This window comes from Podarcis erhardii (assembly GCF_964252035.2).
Source record: "Podarcis erhardii genome assembly, chromosome: Z".
Lineage (NCBI taxonomy): Eukaryota > Metazoa > Chordata > Lepidosauria > Squamata > Lacertidae > Podarcis > Podarcis erhardii.
The window spans coordinates 23744136-23763172 of NC_138504.1; the positions used below are offsets into that span (position 1 = coordinate 23744136).

Consider the following 19037-nt stretch of genomic DNA (forward strand, 5'->3'; position numbering starts at 1 on the left):
TTTTAATACAAGAAGCACATTTCCTTCTGGGCAGCACTCTGGACAAAAGTGGGTGGAGCAACAAATATGAATTTTACCATTCTACACACACTCACACACCCTTCTGTATACTTCATCCAGGCAAGTAAGAGGCGCTATCAGAGATTCCAGCCAGGTAAAAGTGCCTATGGAGTGTAAGTGTCTAAGTGTCCCTATTTTCCAGGGACAGTCCTGGATTTACAGAAGCTATCCTGGTTTCTGACTAGATACTGGAATGTCCCACTTTTCCCTAGGACATCCCTATTTTCACTTGAGAAATGTTGGAGGGTACAGAGTTATGTGACCTCCGAGACAAGGAGATAAGTATACACCCTTCAGTAGATATCGGAAGGCAGCTTTGTAAAGGGAAGTTTTTAATGTTTAATGCTTTATTATGTTTTTATATATGTTGGAAGCCGCCTAGGGTGGCACCTCTCAGGTGGGTGCCATTGCTATTACAAGAGAACAAGGGAGGTGTTCATGGTGAGTTCTGGCATTTCTTTTTCTAGGAAAACAGCATAAGTGTGGAAGGAATTTGTTTTGTTTTGACTATGGCAGACCAACACGGCTACCTATCTGTAACTGGAGCATAAGTGTGGTTAGGGAGGGGCAATGGTGTGGGGAGAGTCTCAAGGGTAAGACAGAAAGTCTTGGGGTCTCACTTGGGCCCCATGTCTGAGGTTCCCCTCCTATGATCTATTTCAATTTTTCCCAATGCTAACTGGCAGCACATCTTCAGCATTACACTCCTTCCTAACTTTCCTTGGATATGTTGGCAATTGAACCTTGGGTCTTTAAGACACAAACTGTGCACTCTGCCACTGAGTTACAACCTCTTCCCCCATTGTGATTTGTTTTGAATGGCTGGTGAGGAGAAAAATGTGACGCATCCCTGAAGAGCTCTGGGCCAAGAGGGTCTCCAGGGAAAGATTGCCGCCACAAGTTTTCAGAGCTGCAGGCTTTGTAGCTGAAGATCAGGGTATGGACATCAATGTCAGCAGCTACTATATTGAGCTGCAACAGTCAGCCATCACAGAACTGTCTAAGGAAGAGGAAAAGAGGAATGGGGTACAAGAAGAATCAATTTGGGGGAGGCTACTCAAGGCGAACCGTGCTTACTTTGATCAGGGTTGGCTCAAAATATTTTGCTGCCTGGTACAAGGGACAAGAAGACAGCTGAACCGTGTTTGAATTCTTTCTTCACAACTGGGAAACCTCAGGCCTGGGGTGGGGTGGGGAATATTGGATAGTAAATGGTTAAAAAGTTGGCGCGCACACACCCTGTCAGCGATTAATGTGTGACTGACATCACACCAATGCATAGCTGGTCAGAAGTGGCTACATGTGGCACTACTAAGGGCAAAAGAAGCAGTATAACATTTGCTCTCAATGTGTGAATGACTTCACATTGTTTTACTCAATGAGGGGTGTGTCACCCAAAATACCCATTTCCCAACCAATCCAACTTGCTTTTGTGTTTCCTAAAACTGCTTCAAATGGTTTTTTCTAAAAACACAAACCAGTGACCACTGTGATGCATTTCATTAAATACGCACCCACTTCCACCTGAATAAATTATTATAAGTTAGCATAAAAATAAACTGCTGGATGGGTTTTGTATCTCAAGGCAAAAAAAGAAAAAAAGAAAAAAGCCCAGGTCTGTTATCAATGCAGCTTAACTGACTCAAGTTAGAAAATACATTTTTAACAGTCTTATCCTTGTTCCCTCCAGGAATTGCTGTACAAGAAAAGATAAGGCTATATGCTTTTTAGGAGCTTCTAGCAATATTGGAAAGTGGTCATCCTTCTCATTAAAGGAGCCAAGCTTACCAGTTTATAACCATAGTAGAGGTGTGTAGAGGCTTAAAGATTTGCCTTGCATACACATACAAATATCTGATCAGTTTCTGGGATGTTATACACTCTCTCCACTCTAATCTGTGCTTTGGGTTCCAAGCCACTCTTTATAATACAAAGTTCTGCCTTTCCCATTCACAGTAATAGGGGATCCATAACCTCCCCCTTTTTTTTGACAAAAGTGGATGGAATTTACAGGCACAGGAGCCCCTTCAAAACAAAGAGTAAATCTATAATGTTTTAAACCTCTGCTAGAATTATATAAATTTACAGAAGCAGCTATCCCTTCATTTGAGGAGATGGAGCCTGGCATATTTCATAACAATAGTTACAGTAATTTTCCTGTAAAGACAGACTTTAGTGGGGTCAATAGGTGGGGTCAATTATTCCTTTTGTGTGAGAACTTCTTGTGGGTATATGGTTAAGGGTTAACACAACAACATACACACATAACAAACACACATAACTCTAGCAAAAGATCCTATATCTCTTGAACTACCAAAAGTGTGTGAATAAATGCGAGTGGTGGCATGCCTGTGGGTTCAGATGCATTCACTGGAACAACTCCTTCCCTTGCTGTTGCTTAGATTATGTTAAATTTTCCATGCATGGAATGGGAAGGAAAGATTCCAATGCAGCAGGGCTGACTAACCACACTTTGAAATAAGAGAAATAATACACACTGCCATCTAATGCAGGTGTGGGGCTCCTTTGGCCCTCCAGCTGTTGCTGAACTGCAAGTGCATCAGCCCTAGCAAACTTGACCAATGGTATTTTGTTGGAAAAAGAGGTGCCAGCACTTACCATGAACACCTCCATTGTTCTTTTACAAAGGCAATGGTGCCAACCTGAGAGGTGCCGGAACTGAGTCCTGGCGAGTTCCAGCTGAAAAAAAGTCCTTGCTACTAGCCACAATGACTATGTTCCATATCCATTGTTAAAGGTAGTATGCTTCTAGATACAGGAACATCCAACTCCCAAGAGACTGCGATCTACTCCCAGTATAAAAAAATCTAGCAGTGATCTATCCATTGTCATTGGAGGGAGGAGGAGCGTGGGTAGAAGGGGGGGACAGACCAGAGTTGCTGAGCTTTTTTTTACGGGGAAATGCCATACATCGCTCACTGAAAAAAAACGCAACTAAAAAACGCACACACTGAAATAGACAATCATTGTATCCACAATCAACATCAACAAACGCAAAATGACCGCCCGCATGATGCGATGGAGGAACTGAGAAAGGGGGGAGGGGAGCAGAGACATTCAACCCCCCCTTTTTTTAATCCCATGATCAATAAGGATCCTGTGACTGACCACGATCACCCGGGGATCTACCTGTTGATCGCAGTCGACCAGTTGAACATGTCTGGACTAGATGATCCTCACAATCACTTCCAACTCTACAGTTCTATGATTCTATGATTCACATTTGAATGAGAAAGAAAATAGCAAGAATTGATTAATCCTTTCCCATTCCAGATCACAAATCATTGTAGACTTGAATAGTTTTTTGGGGGTTGCTTGTGTTTTTTAAGTTTCTTCACATGGTACTTACTGAATTATTCAATCAGGTCTTCATTTTGAACCCATTTTCATTAAGATGCCCACTGAGCTTAATTCTGCCACGAGTTGCTTTTTATGTTATGCTTGGTTAGCATTAGCTATTCCACATTGCTTAAAATAGCAAAGAGGCAATGGTGAGAAAAGTCTGTACTGACATTCTGGAACGTTTGATTCCAATTTACATAAGTTCCTCATCTAAAGCACCACATTGTTTCATGTGTATGTTAGTGTTGCCATATTGGCTACAAGGATAAGATCTGGTGACATTCAGAGAACCCATGCTTTCAAGGAGATCAGCTTGCCCTTTCCTTTGCAAAGCTTATCCAAAACACACATTAACACATTTTCGTAAAATATGCATTTTTGCATGCATTGTAATATAAAACACTCATGTTGGTGCACATTTCTGAGCTGAGCCTCAGAAATTTCAGAGCAATGTGAAAACCAAATAATAACTGCATTCCAACTCTCCTAGCAATTTGGAAAGTGGAATCGGTTTGCCTAAGCTAAAATGATGCAGAACCTTCAAATACTCCATCACATTAAGGTACTTTCCCCAAACCTCTGCTGTTGTTTAAAATCACAATTTTCTTCTCTGTTCCCTCTCTCATCCTTGCTTTACTGAAGCATCTACCATTGTTTTAAGTCATCACTTTCTTTGGGGGGTTGGAACAGATGACCCTTGGGCCACATTCCAACTCTCTTCTCTCTTCTCTCTTCTCTCTTCTCTCTTCTCTCTTCTCTCTTCTCTCTTCTCTCTTCTCACTCCTATTCCATAGTCATGGTGTTGTGCAACCTGCATTCTGTTTTACTCATTACTCTGCCCTGACTTCATGCAAATCCAGGATTGTGATGAAGCATTACAAATCCTCCAATAGGGGCTGCATGATGGCAGCCTTGCACTCTGATGTGCACATGCATGTGCAAACACACACACTGCAACTCAGGCTAACATTTCATGTGTCAGTAGAAATCAACTGGTCAACATTTGTGCCATAATAAATGTGGTTTTCTTAAAAATAATAATGTCACAAACCCTCTGTTGTTTATAGTACTCAAATGCCACATATGATTCTTTTTAAAAGATACTGCCTATTGCATTTAAAGATATTTAGCTCATAAAAACATCTTTATACATATTATTGTACCGTTATTATCTTTGTGGTGTAACCGCCCCATTATCAGTCACCAGCTGTGAAAGAAATAACTGTTTCTGTCTTGTATATTTCCATTTTGTTTCATACCAAAGAGAAACAACTGGTTAAAGGGAGAAGGACAGAGGTTGTATTGCAATGCGTGCAGCAGGCTCTGCATCTCAGCTGGAAACTGGATTTGACAGTGAGTACCTGTGATTGTCTATTTCCTGCGGAGGATATCACGAGGCAATGGGCTAGCATTCAAAGCAGCAGTTTCTCTAACGTATTTCTCTGGCTTCATTTATCTGTTCAGTGAATAGGAAATCTGCTTAAGCCGCTCTGCCAAGATATGCTATTCCTTTGGCCTCAAATACATTTTTCACTTTGCCATATAGGGACGAAAAAAGTGCTATAAACAACACGAATGTCTTTTATCACAAGGAATGCTTAATTCGTGCAGCAAAGTTTCTCTTTGCGGCATTTTAAGGAAGACCTTGAATACATCAAGCTTTTGGTTCTGGCAAAGCAGTTTCTCTGAATTATGTGGATTGTGGCCTTGCTAAATAAATTTGGTATCCCGTGAACATGGAAATTATCATATGCAAACAGTGTCTTCATTTGCTAACAATGCATATGGCTTTCATGTACTCTCCATTCATTTTCCCCATAACTTTTTCTGCACAGTGAAAAATGATTGAAGCATACAGAATTGAATCTCATTCCTTGTGCACATCTTTTTCTAGAACTGCCTACCTGTCACAAGGCTGGAACCAACCACCAGTGATTATACCTCTGTCAATTCATACTTGGCTACACTGTGCTTAAGCAAAACATCTTTTTCAGAAGCTACATAGATCAAAGATTTAAATTTCTCTACCTCAATTGCATTGCTTTGGTTGCCTTATACCATTTAAGGGTTATACTCTTTATGGCACTTAAGAAAAGATTTACCCTCTGTACTTGTATATTCAAAAGCCTTCACGGATTAAGAGGAGGAGAAATGACCTCCCCCCCCCCCCATTCTAAGAACAATAAGTTAGGATTTGCTTGTGCTATGAGAGTTTTATGATATTGATTCATTTTATTTATTCTCCCTCTGCTGTTCTTTGTTGTCTTTTATGCTGCATTTGCCTTTTTATTGTTTTAATATTGCATTTTCAAAAATAAAAAAATAATGGATACCACCCAGAAATCATTGGCTATGAGGTTACATTGAAATACCACACACACACACACACACACACACACACACACACACACCTGTAAAAAATAACAGAAATTTTGGCTGTTAGTGTAAATTTGTCTCTTTTATAAACTCAGAGCTAAAGGATGCTCCATAATACAAAGGGACAACCAATGCCAATGGTTGTCAGGTGTACGTAACCTGTAAGATCAGGACATCTAGATGCATAAAACCTGAGTTGTTAGTGTGGACCCATGTGTAGGAAGCATGCAGCATGGGCAGGGCCACTGAAGGGCAGAAATAAGATGCAGGGCATTAGTTCTGGGTTGACATAGGCCACAACTACTATTGATTTCAGATGTAAGTAGGCTTTGGTGAAGGCATTGGATATGTATCAGCTATCAATCCTGCTGGTTGATAGATCAACCCTAGATTGAGGGTGATACATTAACTTGGAGTGACCTGTCAGGGCTACCACCCAGAAGGGCACTGTGGCCCATCGGTCCCTGTGTGGACCACCAGATGGGAAACACCACCCCAATGCCTTATCCGCCAAAAGTTGTGACGATTCCTATGAGGTAGATAAAAAGTATACCATAGCAAGGTGCATACACAAACTGGCCCATTCAACTTTGGGGTGGACACTCAGAACAGGGCAAGTGGATGGGAAGTCCAACAAAGGCCTGAGGTGGGAGGCCCAGGCACAGCTTGGATTTATAGAAAACTCACAGGCTTGAACAAAGTCAGGTCCACTATTTTGGGGGCATTTTGCGATTGACCTTGCTATGCCGTCGTGTGTCGTCTGTCGTTGGGACAGGGGCACAGCAGAAATTTTCCTCACTTGGCTGATTGGCTGTTGCCATTTGGGTTTCACCTGCCACGTAGCAAATCATCACAACTTGTAAGGTTGCGGATAGGCTCTGGTTCAGGTGATAGGGATGGGAAAACGGTCTCGCCATCCCTATGAGAAGGGTATTACGTTAAAGGAATCCAGGGACTCAACTTGGTTTGGTCAACCCCCAAGAGGGGGTTGTGCCCGTGCATGAGACCAGGGGAGCATCTGGGGAGAGAACAGAGTCTGTTCCCGGGCTTTTCACCTACCTCAGGTGTTCACCCTTGGCTGACCTATGCTGGTTCCCTGCTAGTCAAACCAGAGCTTATGCAACCACTCACTTTTCTGTAATCAATAAAGTTGTGGCCTAAATTCTGCCAAAAACCAAAACTAAAATTTGAGTCAAATGTGTGTTTATTTGGGGGGGGGGAGTTCTCTGGGTCTGAACATGCAAATAAATATGTTTAAAGAAGTAAATAAATAAATAAATATATTTACTAGTGTCTCATCACATTTTACAGTCTTGATGAGAAACTGAGACAACACATGGTGTTTGGTAATTGTTTTTAACATTTTCAACAAAGTTTGTTAAAAAGGAGGGGAGGGAGGATAGATATGTGCCCCACTTTGTAAGTAACATTATTTTTACGTTTTCATGTATGTTTCTTCTTTTTCTGTTTGTTTTTATAGGGTTGCCATATTTTGAAGAGCGAAAAAGAGGAGACATTTGCCAACTTTTACTTTTAACTATGGATCACTATGACAACTCTACCCATGAAAAAAGGGCGTGCCCTGGAAAAAGAGGACATATGGCAACCCTAATAGAATCTATATCATCTGTCTGTCTGTCTGTCTATTGAGGGTGGGGGTAATGCAGTGTAAAAGAAGTGTTATAATGCAGGATAGAACCGCTAGCAGTATAATCAGGACAAGTAACACAATAATATTCATGATAATTCTGCCAGGGCTGGACTTTGGTCTTTCAAATTTCAGCGGCTCCCTGTGCAAGGTCAAAATTTGGTGGCTCCCACACTGTCACCTTCCATTTTGCTCAGTTCATTAAGTTATAAGCTGTAACACCCCGCAGCACCCCTAGGCTTGGTGCCCAATGTGACAGAACCGGTTGCACTGCCCTAAATCCATCTCTGATTGTGCATTCAGAAGTGGGAATATTCTGTTACTATTTCAAATTATAATGCTAGGGTTTCTGTCCCAGTTTTGAATGTTCTTTTTACATTGCATTGTGTTGTGGAATGGTGGCTTTTTGTCCTATGCGCTGCCATGTCTCACTAAATTTCATTCAGGCTAATAGGTGTGGTATGGCACAACAACGAACATGGTGGGACAATTTCACTACTCCTCCACCCTTTCTGCCCCTGCCCCTGCCCTGAATGAAATAACACAGAAATGAGAGCTAAACATGCACTATGATCCTTTAGTTTTCCAGAAGTGGTGCTTTATCATGTGAAAGCTCGAACAGAATGTGGAAATGAACAGTTAGGAAAACAGCTGGAAAATGAAATAAACTGTCTGTGAATGCAGTCCGAGTGTACTTGATGACAGTTCTGCAGATATTTTGTATTCTCCACTACCAGGGAGTTACAATCTGGAGGCTCACTACCTCTTGAGGATTTACGCTATAACCATGATTTTTGGCGGTCCAGGCTAAAAGTTATAATAGTCTTTTTTTAAATAAAATATAATAAAGACAGACTTCTTTTTTCTTTTTAAAAAAACTTCTGGGCAAACAGTATTTTGTTAAGGAAGATAATAGATTTCTCAGAAGTATTTATTGATAACCTCCAACACATGATTCACAACCCTATTATAAATATACTTGCTTAGGTCAATGATGTGATGGAGGTCAACTTGTTCCTCATTTTCAAAAATCATAGGTTTGCTTCTTTGTACCTGACGTTACATGGCTACCTACATACAAAGCAAGTGTTCAGTGCATTATGGGCTGGCATCATAGATTGTTTATATATTTCAATTGCATAGTGGGGGAAATGAAAGCTCCCCCCCCCCAATTATCTTATTGTGTATTCTCTACAATTAGGAACTGTTAGAGAGAGTTACTGTGGTAGTCATAGCAAACACAAAATGTGTGTTTCATTACTCATGCCCTGCACAAATCACAAAAACTTATTTTATGGCATTCCAAGCTCTGGAAAGCAAAATGGGAAATAAAACCATTTAGCAGCTTGAACTGAATGAAGCTCCTTTCAATATTTCTTCAGAGGAATTCGACTTTCAACACTTCTTTCTTTTCTTTTGATAGAGTGCTATTCTGGTGCAACTACTGGAGAATGAAAGAGGGAGAAAAGTAGAAATGATTCAACCTCTTCAGACATTACATAGTGTTTCAGACAAAATGGGGAACACAAAATCATTACTTGGACCTTCAGCAGTGAATAAGGTTAAGCAATAACACAATTTTCACGGGAGGCTTGCATGGGAGAACTTTTACTGTGGTGCGTACATTTGTTTTTCAGTGCTGCAGTCTAAATCCTATGGATGCTTCTCCTTGGGCTGACTCTTCCTTCCCAGCCAAAGTATACTCTTTCCTGATCCTTTCCTTGGCAGCCATGCTTCTAAGTTATGCTGCCAGCTACATGCTTAAGTTCATTTGCATGGATTAGCTCACTATAAACAGTTTGTTCTGCAGTTAGCAAAAATCAAGGTCCCACAGAAAATCAATGGCACTTGGAAATAACCTTGGCTGTGTTCTGCCCTTGATTTACAGATGGGGTATCTTAGTATGTGCTAATATGTACATTAGAGTATAAAGGGTCATTTCTGTGGCTATTAGAATCAACAAGTTAACTGTGGACATGTGGAACCAGATGAGGTATGCCTTTCCAGCCCTCTGAACCAGGAAGCGGAAGCATCCAGCCATGTTAGCAGCAGAGCCACCAAAAGGAAGATACTGTACAAGGAGGTACTGATCCACAAGGTAACTATTATCCTCCAATGACCTCAATGTGTCATATATGGTTCTTGTTTTCTTTTTATCCTCACAGCAACCCTGTTAGATAGGTTAGGCCAAGAAACAGTGATTGGACCATCATGTTTCTTCCTGTGCCCTTTGCTCTTCCAGCTTTAGCATTCTTCTCTTATCCTGCCCAATCTCTCCTTCTTCCCCTATGGATGTAATTTCATATGTGGTAGCACCCCTCCTCTTCTCTCTCTCTCTCTCTCTCTCTCTCCTTCCTTTCTTTGTCTCCATTAAAAAAACTATTTTTACTACACAATCTTCACCTTATCCCTCATAATTTTCAAAGGTCTTGCCAAAACAATCTTAGGAATTAGTGCTGCATTTGATAATTGTGCTATTATGCTAAAATGAAGAAAGCATCGTTTATGTATGTAAGTGCAGGGCGGAGAACTAAAATTTCTGATTAGACAGGTGGTCAAAACTTACTAATTAAATCAAATTGAGGAAAGGATGATAAAAATACAACAGAGTTTTTTCACAGCTGGATATCATATATTGAACATATGAAAAACCAAAGCATTCTTCAGTAGATCTTGCATGTATATTTAGCAGCGGTGTGCACCAGATTCACTTTGTATCCTGCTTTGGGAAAGAAGAAGAAGAAGAAGAAGAAGAAGAGGAGGAGGAGGAGGAGGAGGAGGAGGAGGAGGAGGAGGAGGAGGAGTTTGGATTTGATACCCCGCTTTATCACTACCTGAAGGAGTCTCAAAGCGGCTAACATTCCCCTTTCCCTTCCTCCCCCACAACAAACACTCTGTGAGGTGAGTGGGGCTGAGAGACTTCAGAGAAGTGTGACTAGCCCAAGGTCACCCAGCAGCTGCATGTGGAGGAGCGGGGAAGTGAACCTGGTTCACCAGATTGTCTACCGCTCTTAACCACTACACCACACTAAAGCACTTTAGATGTTTCTGATTCAGCATGAAGTCAGAATCGGAATCCTGAGTGAGAAAAAATGAAGTTTTGTGCCTTTTCATTCACTATTTTGAGGGATTTAAAAAAAAGCTGTAACTTTTTCATGTTAGCATATGTGAATGTGAATGAAATCTGAAGGCACAATAACTCCACCAGAGAAAAAACATTGCCTTCCAAATTAAAGACAATGAGCACTCACACTTTACATTGTGGATGCCCTTTGTGGGATTGCACGCGGTGCTACAGTTCCGAGGGAGGTTAATGGCAAACAGGGGCTGGCCTGCCTCTCAGTGTTAATATTTGGAGGTTCACGCCCAGCCTTGGTAGTCAAGTTTCATTGCTGGGAGGTGAGGCCAGTCCCATTAATATATAGGTGGTGCAGCCAACAGTAGCCAGGCAGTCAGCTCAGGAGATTCACCCACCCTTCCCTCCCTTAGTTTAATGTTTTCTTGTTTGCAGGTTAACTTTTTCTTCTTGTTTAATGGGCGCTGCTGCAGTCTTTGCCTGGTTGCTGTTGAAGGACCGGGAAGAAATTTTCCTGCATTGGCAGGTTTTGTCTTCCCCATAGCAATTTGTCACAACTTTGGTGGTTCATGGCCTTGGGTGGAATCCTTTAGTCTTTTCTTCCCTATAATGGGGTGCTGGTGGTGGTTTTGAAGTGGTGTCTCACCCCCCTGTGGCGGTGATTCCAGGGTCCCCCTCTTAAAGGGGTTATATATATGGGTGTCACTGGCCATACACTGAAAGGTCATCAGTGAACTACCCTGTGTGTGGGGATATGGGCTTGGCTGCCTGCTAGACATACATCTCACAGTGCATCCCCATATCCCATTTACCCTGATGTTCCCCAGTTTCCCCAGCTGGGGGGCTGGGAGGGGTACACACCCAAGGCCTAAGTCAAGGTCTTCCTACATTCGGAAGTTTAATAAAGTTGTGGCCTAATTTAATTCCATAACACGTTGTCAGAGTCTTTATTCCTTTCCTACAATCCCTGGGGCCTGTGGCTGTCGTGGCCTGGTCACACAAATAGATCCAGTTTGTGTGTGTCCATGTGTGCCCTGGACACCTTTAAAAAGAAATCCTGCAAAAGTAGCCATCTATTTTTCATTATTATTTTTGGCAGAATTGGATGGCGTTTATAGGCATGGCAGACCCTTTCGAGGGCATGAAACTGTCAAATTTCAGAGTGCTAACTTTTGTGGTAGTCAAAAATAATTCACTTAATCTCCTTTATTCATTATGAGCAATTTGTATGAAAATGGCATACTTCAGATAAGTACCCGTACACAGTAAACCTGGCCAATTGCAGACAAATAGCTATAGGGGGTATTTGTGCTAGGACCAGTTTTTTGTTTGTAAAAAAAAAATGACTGACATTGTTTTTATGTTAATTTTGCCTGGGAACTTTTCATTCTAAAAAAAGAAAACCCTGGGCACTTAAATCTGCATCACAGGAAACAGTGGATGGCAGTGAGGGGAGGCACCCCAACAGCAAAAAAGAGAAGACTACTTGGGATATTGCTTGCCCCAGGTGCTTTCTGTGCATTTGTTGTGCCTTGAAGAAAAAACAGTAACTTCCAAATAGTTGACTTTTGCAGCAATGGGGTGAGGAGCGATTACTGCTGTGCCATTAGCAACATGCTAGAAGGAGTGCATGCAGAATTACTTCTGTGTGAATTCTGTCATGAAATTCTGCAGCCAACAAATGCACCAAGGGGCTTAGGGTAGTTACATGGGCTCTAAATTCATCCTTGTGTGCGCTTGGTGCCATTTTAGCAACATAAAGAAAACTGCATATCAGAAATAAAGGGACTCTTAACACTGAGGATTCAGAAATACATGTCTGTTTGACCGCCCTGTCTGTTTGACCCAAGTTTTTCTTTCCTCCCAGCCAGCCATTAGCTTTATGCTATGAATGGAGTCAGTATCCCCCACCCCGTCACTTGGTTACCTTTGCAACAACCAACTGGCTGGATCCCAATGGAATTAATCATTCACCTCACAATGGAATCAATTGTTATTGTAGTTTAGCACACTCTTGTAGTTGGCTGGAGGCTTGCCCAAAGTATGGTAACCATCAGTTCCCCCGAGTCTCTCTAAAAATGACCTAATGACACGAGAGTCCATGCATCTGGTGGCAGCAAAACTCAAAGAATTGAGTGTTCTAATACCAGCCTTCTTGTTTCAGAAGGAATTCTTTTTAGAGATGTTAAAGATGCTTCCAAAGGATTTGCGTAATGGATACTGCGTTTGGGTTACACAGGAGTGGCAGCATTTATTTTTTCCGTTGAGGGCCACATTCCATTTGGGATAATATATTGAGGACTTCATATTTTCTCTCTTTTATACAAGGCAATACAAAAGTACTTCCTCCTTCAATGCACCCTCGAGAAAGTCGCTATAATTTCCCAATACAAAATTATTAAAAGCAGCCACCACTCACCAATTACACCTTAATTATAAGTGAAAAGCAGCATGCTAAAAATCATCCCTTTTATATTCTAGGACTACTCTAAAGTATGGATAATATTTAACCTTAGACAAGTGGATTTTCTCATTAATTTTCCTGTGTACTTATAAGAAATGTCAATTTTATTTATTTATTTAAACCTTTTTCTTTTTGCCCTGCTCTTCAGTGAAGAGGCTCCCAGGACATCTTACAAATCAATAAGAAAATGAGATAGTCACTGATCTCAGATATACAATCGAAATTACATGATGCAAAAGAGGGGGGGAAAGGATGAAGAACAGGGGGGAGGGCAGGGAATAAACTCAAGCACCAGCTGTTACAATCACAAAGTTCTCAATAAAGATGAGCTGGTATGGAAACAACCCTGGAATAAAAGGAATCAAATTGAGTTGGCTCTCAACAGAGCTGATTTCAGTTTGCAAAAAGACAACAACGAGACATTAATTAATTTTCTAACCTATGTCTTCTGTACCACCTGGTCTAATTCACAGTATGCACTATAATTTGATGGAAACATCATTGACTTGACATGGCAATCATGAATGCTTTTTTTAAAAAAAAGAAGACTTGCAGTAAAATAAAAGAAAGGGCAGTATAAACCAGGGATGAGGGACCTTTGACCTCGCCGATGGTCTGGATTACAACTAGGGCTGTGTGAGAATTCTGAAGAAAACAAAAATTGGAGCAGAAACTGGCAGTGTTTGTTTATTCATTCCATGTCTGAAACAGAAATCATTTCAGCGAATATGATCAGTATTCACTGTTGCTGTTGTTGCTTTCAGTACACAAATAACATGTAACTGATTATATTCTCCCTCATTTGCATTGTTTTTCCTTAGCGCTGAAATGAATGGGATTGCATAATGTAACAACAGCATGATTTTTAAATATAATTTAGCTACTTAATTATGTAAGTTACATAAGCTACACAATTTCTCCACAGCAGAAGTCAAACTGCAGTGGAATATAAACAGTGCTGCATGAGACAAATACAGGGCAGAATGGAAAGTGATGCCTTCTTACATTTCTAGCTACCAGTCTCATAATCTCTGACCTCCGGCAATTACAGCTGAGGCTGATATGAGTTGGATTCCAATAGCCACTCACTATATTTCTGCATATATATTTTTAAAGGGAAGCCCCCTGCAATTTTGTCAGCAATTCACACAATTTTGTATGCAGTTTTGCCTAATATGCACATTTTTTTGCAAGCAATTTTACCTAATGTAATATTCATTCATGTTTAGAAAAGTATTTCTGTACCTCCATATTATAAAATATCAAGGCAGTGGTACAACAAAACACCATTAAAACAATGAAAATAATCACCAAAACGGTAAATGAATTAAAGCAACTGCAAGGGCCTGCCAGAGAAAAAAGGTCTTCAAGAGATGCCTGAAAGTCAAAAGCAAGCATGTTTGACAAAACAAGGCTGGAAGAGACAGTTCCACAGTACAGAACCAGCAACACCTAAATGCTGTAGAGGCTAGTGGAGGCTAGTTGTTCTTCCGTAACATGGGATACAACTAAAAGCACTCATCTTGATGATCTCACTGATCAAACTGGGATATAAGGGCTCAGGTGGTTCTTAAAGTATACTGAATCCAAGTTTTTTAGAGGTTTCTATATCAACACAAGAACCTCAAGCCTGCCCCAGTAGCATATGGGCAGCCACTGAAGAACTTTTTAGCAGACGTATCACATGTTGTTGGCTGCCATCATCATTCTAGCTGCTGCATTCTGCACCAGCTGGAGCTTCCAGGCCAGGCCCAAGGGCAGCCCCACAAAGAACACATTGCAATAATCCAGCACATGTGTATGTGTAATTTACTCATATAAAGGCTTTTCTCACCAAACTTTCTCCCCAGCAGGAAAAAGAGAAACCCTTTCAAAGGGGATGAAAGCTATTCAGAAAGTAGAAGGCAGATTTTGGCACAGCAATGCCAAAAAACACCAGCATTTTACTGGCACAAAATATGGCACAATGCATTGAACCCTGAGGCAATCCTTTATGAGCTGTTTCCATGGAAGAACAGGGGTTGTGCTTATCTGCAAACATATGTGCAAATCCTCTGAACTGGGTACTGACATTTATTCTGCAACTGGTAATACTAATTAATACTGACATGTAATTTTTCAGAAAACAGAATTCTGGATTTTGTGGTGAGGGTTAATTTTCAAGCTTCTCCTGAGAAGTTGGAGAGTTTCAGTCCCTTCCTTCCTGGAAAACTTTGGTAGACCACTTTTGGCTCAGCCCTAATAGCAATGCAGAGTTAATATCTACACTTGCTAGCAATAAAAAGAAGTGGGTGTCCAATTTTGTTTTATATTATCTCAGGAAAGAGCAAGATCTTGCTTTAAATATCTTTTCATTATAAACTCGCACTTTGGATCAATGAGATTTCCCTGAGATACCAGAAACGATCTTTGTCAGGAACAGTAATTCTTCCCGAACCTTGATATTAAATGTGATGCAAAGTAATGTGTGCATTCATATTGCTATCAACCAGCTTGCCGGGATATGTGCTTATCAGGGTCGCATAGTACTGAATTAGGGCAAGAATGAGATGCATCTATGGAGAAAGTAACACAGAACTAAGTTCTGGATCCATGTGTCAGGAGTCCTGTTGAGACATTTGGGTGGGAGTAGTCAGATGGGGAGGAGAGGTGGGAGGAGATCAGAGACTTGAAGAATTCTGAAGGGTGCAGTGGGAGGAGAGGCAGGTATCTGGGGCCAACAGAATGTTAGATCCTGGGGAGAAGCCAAACAGATTGAGAGGTTGTGATCTGGACCCAGGGATCCAGCAAAGCAACAGCAACCAGCCAGCAAGGGAGCTAACATAATGACTCGGCTTCATTCATTGAAGCACTGCTATTTAGTTACCTGTCAGCCTGGATCTCTTAGGCCAATGAGTAATTTAAGACAATGACATGCATATTTGTTGGCAGACCAGCTCTGCATTACAAAGATGTCTGCAACAGCAACATGAAGGCTGGCAACATTAACCCTGCTATATGGGAATCTCTTGCAGATACTGTATTTTTTGCTCTATAAGACTCACTTTTCCCCTCCTAAAAAGTAAGGGGAAATGTGTGTGCGTCTTATGGAGCGAATGCAGGCTGCCCAGCTATCCCAGAAGCCAGAACAGCAAGAGGGATTGCTGCTTTCGCTGAGCAGTGATCCCTCTTGTTGTTCTGACTTCTGAGATTCAGAATATTTTTTTTCTTGTTTTCCTCCTCCAAAAACTAGGTGCGTCTTGTGGTCTGGTGCGTCTTATAGAGCGAAAAATACGGTAATTGCAGTGCTTGGAGACAGACAGTCAGGTTTTGTATCCACAGCAGTGACCAGAGGAAGAATGACTGCTGGGAGGAGCACAGGGAGAAGAAGCACCATGGTGCAACTGTAGCAGCAAAACCAGACGCCTTCATCTGCGACACTTGCAATAAAACATGTACCTGTATCTCCCATATCTATTTCTACAGCAGCAGCATGCACTGTAACTCTCTAATGGTTTGAGGCTGTGGATACAGGCGCATTCTTCCATTGTCTCCTGAGACAGATGGGTGCCAAAAACAATACACAATTGTTTGTCTCTCCACACTTTCCCCTTTTCTTAGTGATGACCATGGCCATGCCAGAGACTCTCTATTATTAAAATATACCATCCACTTCCTTCCCACTTCTCTGTTTGTATGTGCCATGCACAGCTGTCCCTGCACAGCTGTATGGCCTGCTTGCTCGCCTTTTTTCCATTCCTGCTTCACCTCAACCACATGAACTATATTTCCTTTTCTGACACAACTAGCTAACTTTGCATCTCCCTCCTCCCCTGAACACCTCCATGTGCCTAAGTCTGCAGTCTCATGCTACTGAAAGAAGTTACACATTTCTCCTACAAGACAATTTTTTTTGTCTGTCATGTGAATATGTTCTATTCATGTTTACTCAGAAGACAGCTGCAATTATTTCATTGATTAGCTAGCAAGTAGGTTGTAAGGATGCAGAGGACTGCAGAGTACAGCCACAGCTGTTCACATGTTGCTGAACTCCAGCTCCCATAAGCCCTAGTTAATAGTCAGAGATGATGGACATTGTAGTCCAACAACATCTGGAGGGTAACAAGTTGCCCATCTCTGAATTTAAGCAACTCAATCCAGAATCTATTTTTTAGTGTATTCTGTCTTTGCTAAACACACTTTGGAATATCTATCTATCTATCTATCTATCTATCTATCTATCTATCTATATCTATCTATCATCTATCTATCTATCTATCTATCTATCTATCATCATCTATCTATCTATCTATATCTATCATTTATCTATCTATCTATCATCTATCTATCATCTATCTATCTATCTATCTATCTATCTATCTATCTATCTATCTATCATCTATCTATCTATCTATCTATCTATCTATCATCTATCTATCTATCTATCTATCATCTATCTATCTATCTAATCTATCATCTGTCTATCTATCTATCTATCTATCTATCTATCTATCTATCTATCTATCATCACAGCTTACTCAAAGGAGAATCACTTTACACAAAGAAATTATAACTGGTAACTGTAAAATATTGTTATCCTTCCCTTGCTACTGTTTCTTCTTGTAAACTGCAATCTCTTTCTTGTAACTGTGGGTTATAAAATGTTTATGTTGCCATACCTTTGTATTTGTTCTTGCATTATAGTATTGCATTCTACATCATTGGGTTGCCTATATAAATACAGTTAAAAACAATAACAACTGAACAATAAACTGGAAATTAAAATAAGGCTACAATCCTAAACCACCCAATTAATCAGCCAGATAGTCATTACAATATAAATCACATACGCAAATAAAACAATGGAAGATTAAGTTAAAACATATAAATTCAAAACTGCAAATAATCAAAACTTAAAATGATAAAGTTCCCCAAATCATTTAGATTATTATTTTTTAATCCCATTGGTGGTCAACACGGGTTAAAAAAAAGTAGGACATAACTTTCTCATTATTACAGCATGTAAAAGTACCCTATAGGCAACACATTTGATTACATCAGCCAACCACCACCTAATTTTGAAATTACCTGGTTTATTTTCTAAGAAATGCTGAAAATAATAGAATAATCTATTCCTTGGTGCAAGGTAGTGCATGAAGTATCTGATCTGGCCTGATGCAGGAAAATCCATCAAAATCAAGAGGATTTACTTGACCAAAAATATGTTTAGATTGGCTGTGTTAATAAATACTTACACTTCCAAACACACTTTGCCATTCACATCCCCACCCCCATTGCATTTCTTTGCTATCTAGCCTGATGAAGACTTCAAGAGAACTTGAAAGCTTACGCATCATTTTGTGACATTTTTGCTGACCTAATAAAGATAAAGGTTGTCTCCAACTAAGCCAGGGCCAGCTCATGCATTAGGTGGAGTGAGGTCATCTCCACCTGCTGATTTCAGGCAAGATCTTGGCAATTTTGGTCAAGATGTCACCTGAAATCAGTGCTGGCATCTTCGGCGACAGCTGAGCAGGTGGTGCAGGTGGCAGTGGCAGGAGCAGGTATGGTGGAACTGGTGTAACAGCAGGGTAGTGCTGCTACCTGTTTCATCTCATGTGGCAAAACAGGATGCACCACCCCTGAACTAAGTCATACTCATAGTAGAACCACCAAAATGAATAGTTATATCTATTAATGTCAGTGGGTCTACTCTGAATAGGGCATTGGATACAGTCCATTGCATTAATATGTATATCTGTACATCTACATAGTGTCACCACAGGCTAAGTACATGTTATATCCAGACTTAAGTCAGGCTGGTAAACCCAATTTCCAAATGGAACTGTGGCAAGCTGCAACCAAATGGTGTCATGAAAGTCCTTTTTGTTTTTGTTGTTTAAAAGCAACAACAAACCTCTATCAATTTGCAGTAAAAGTGTTATAATGTGACATCAAGGACAATACATAGCATGATTCAGACAGGGGTGTACTGAAAAAAAGAAAGGGAGAGAGTTTTATTTGCATGATTTAGAAACATCTGACAGGCACTGTAATTATTTGAGGTACTT

General features: G+C 40.6%; 2 long non-coding RNA genes across 3 annotated transcripts in view; one reads left to right on the forward strand and one right to left on the reverse strand.

Moving 5' to 3' along the window:
• The window catches only part of LOC309334044, an 89010-nt gene extending 80661 nt beyond the window's left edge, over positions 1-8349 (forward strand). For both annotated transcript variants that reach the window (XR_014152789.1, XR_014152790.1), the window contains 2 exons: positions 4688-4776; positions 7280-8349. This is a non-coding gene — a long non-coding RNA (uncharacterized lncRNA). The remainder of the gene's footprint in view (positions 1-4687; positions 4777-7279) is intronic.
• The window catches only part of LOC309334112, a 200011-nt gene that overhangs the window by 119303 nt on the left and 61671 nt on the right, over positions 1-19037 (reverse strand). The window lies entirely within an intron of this gene.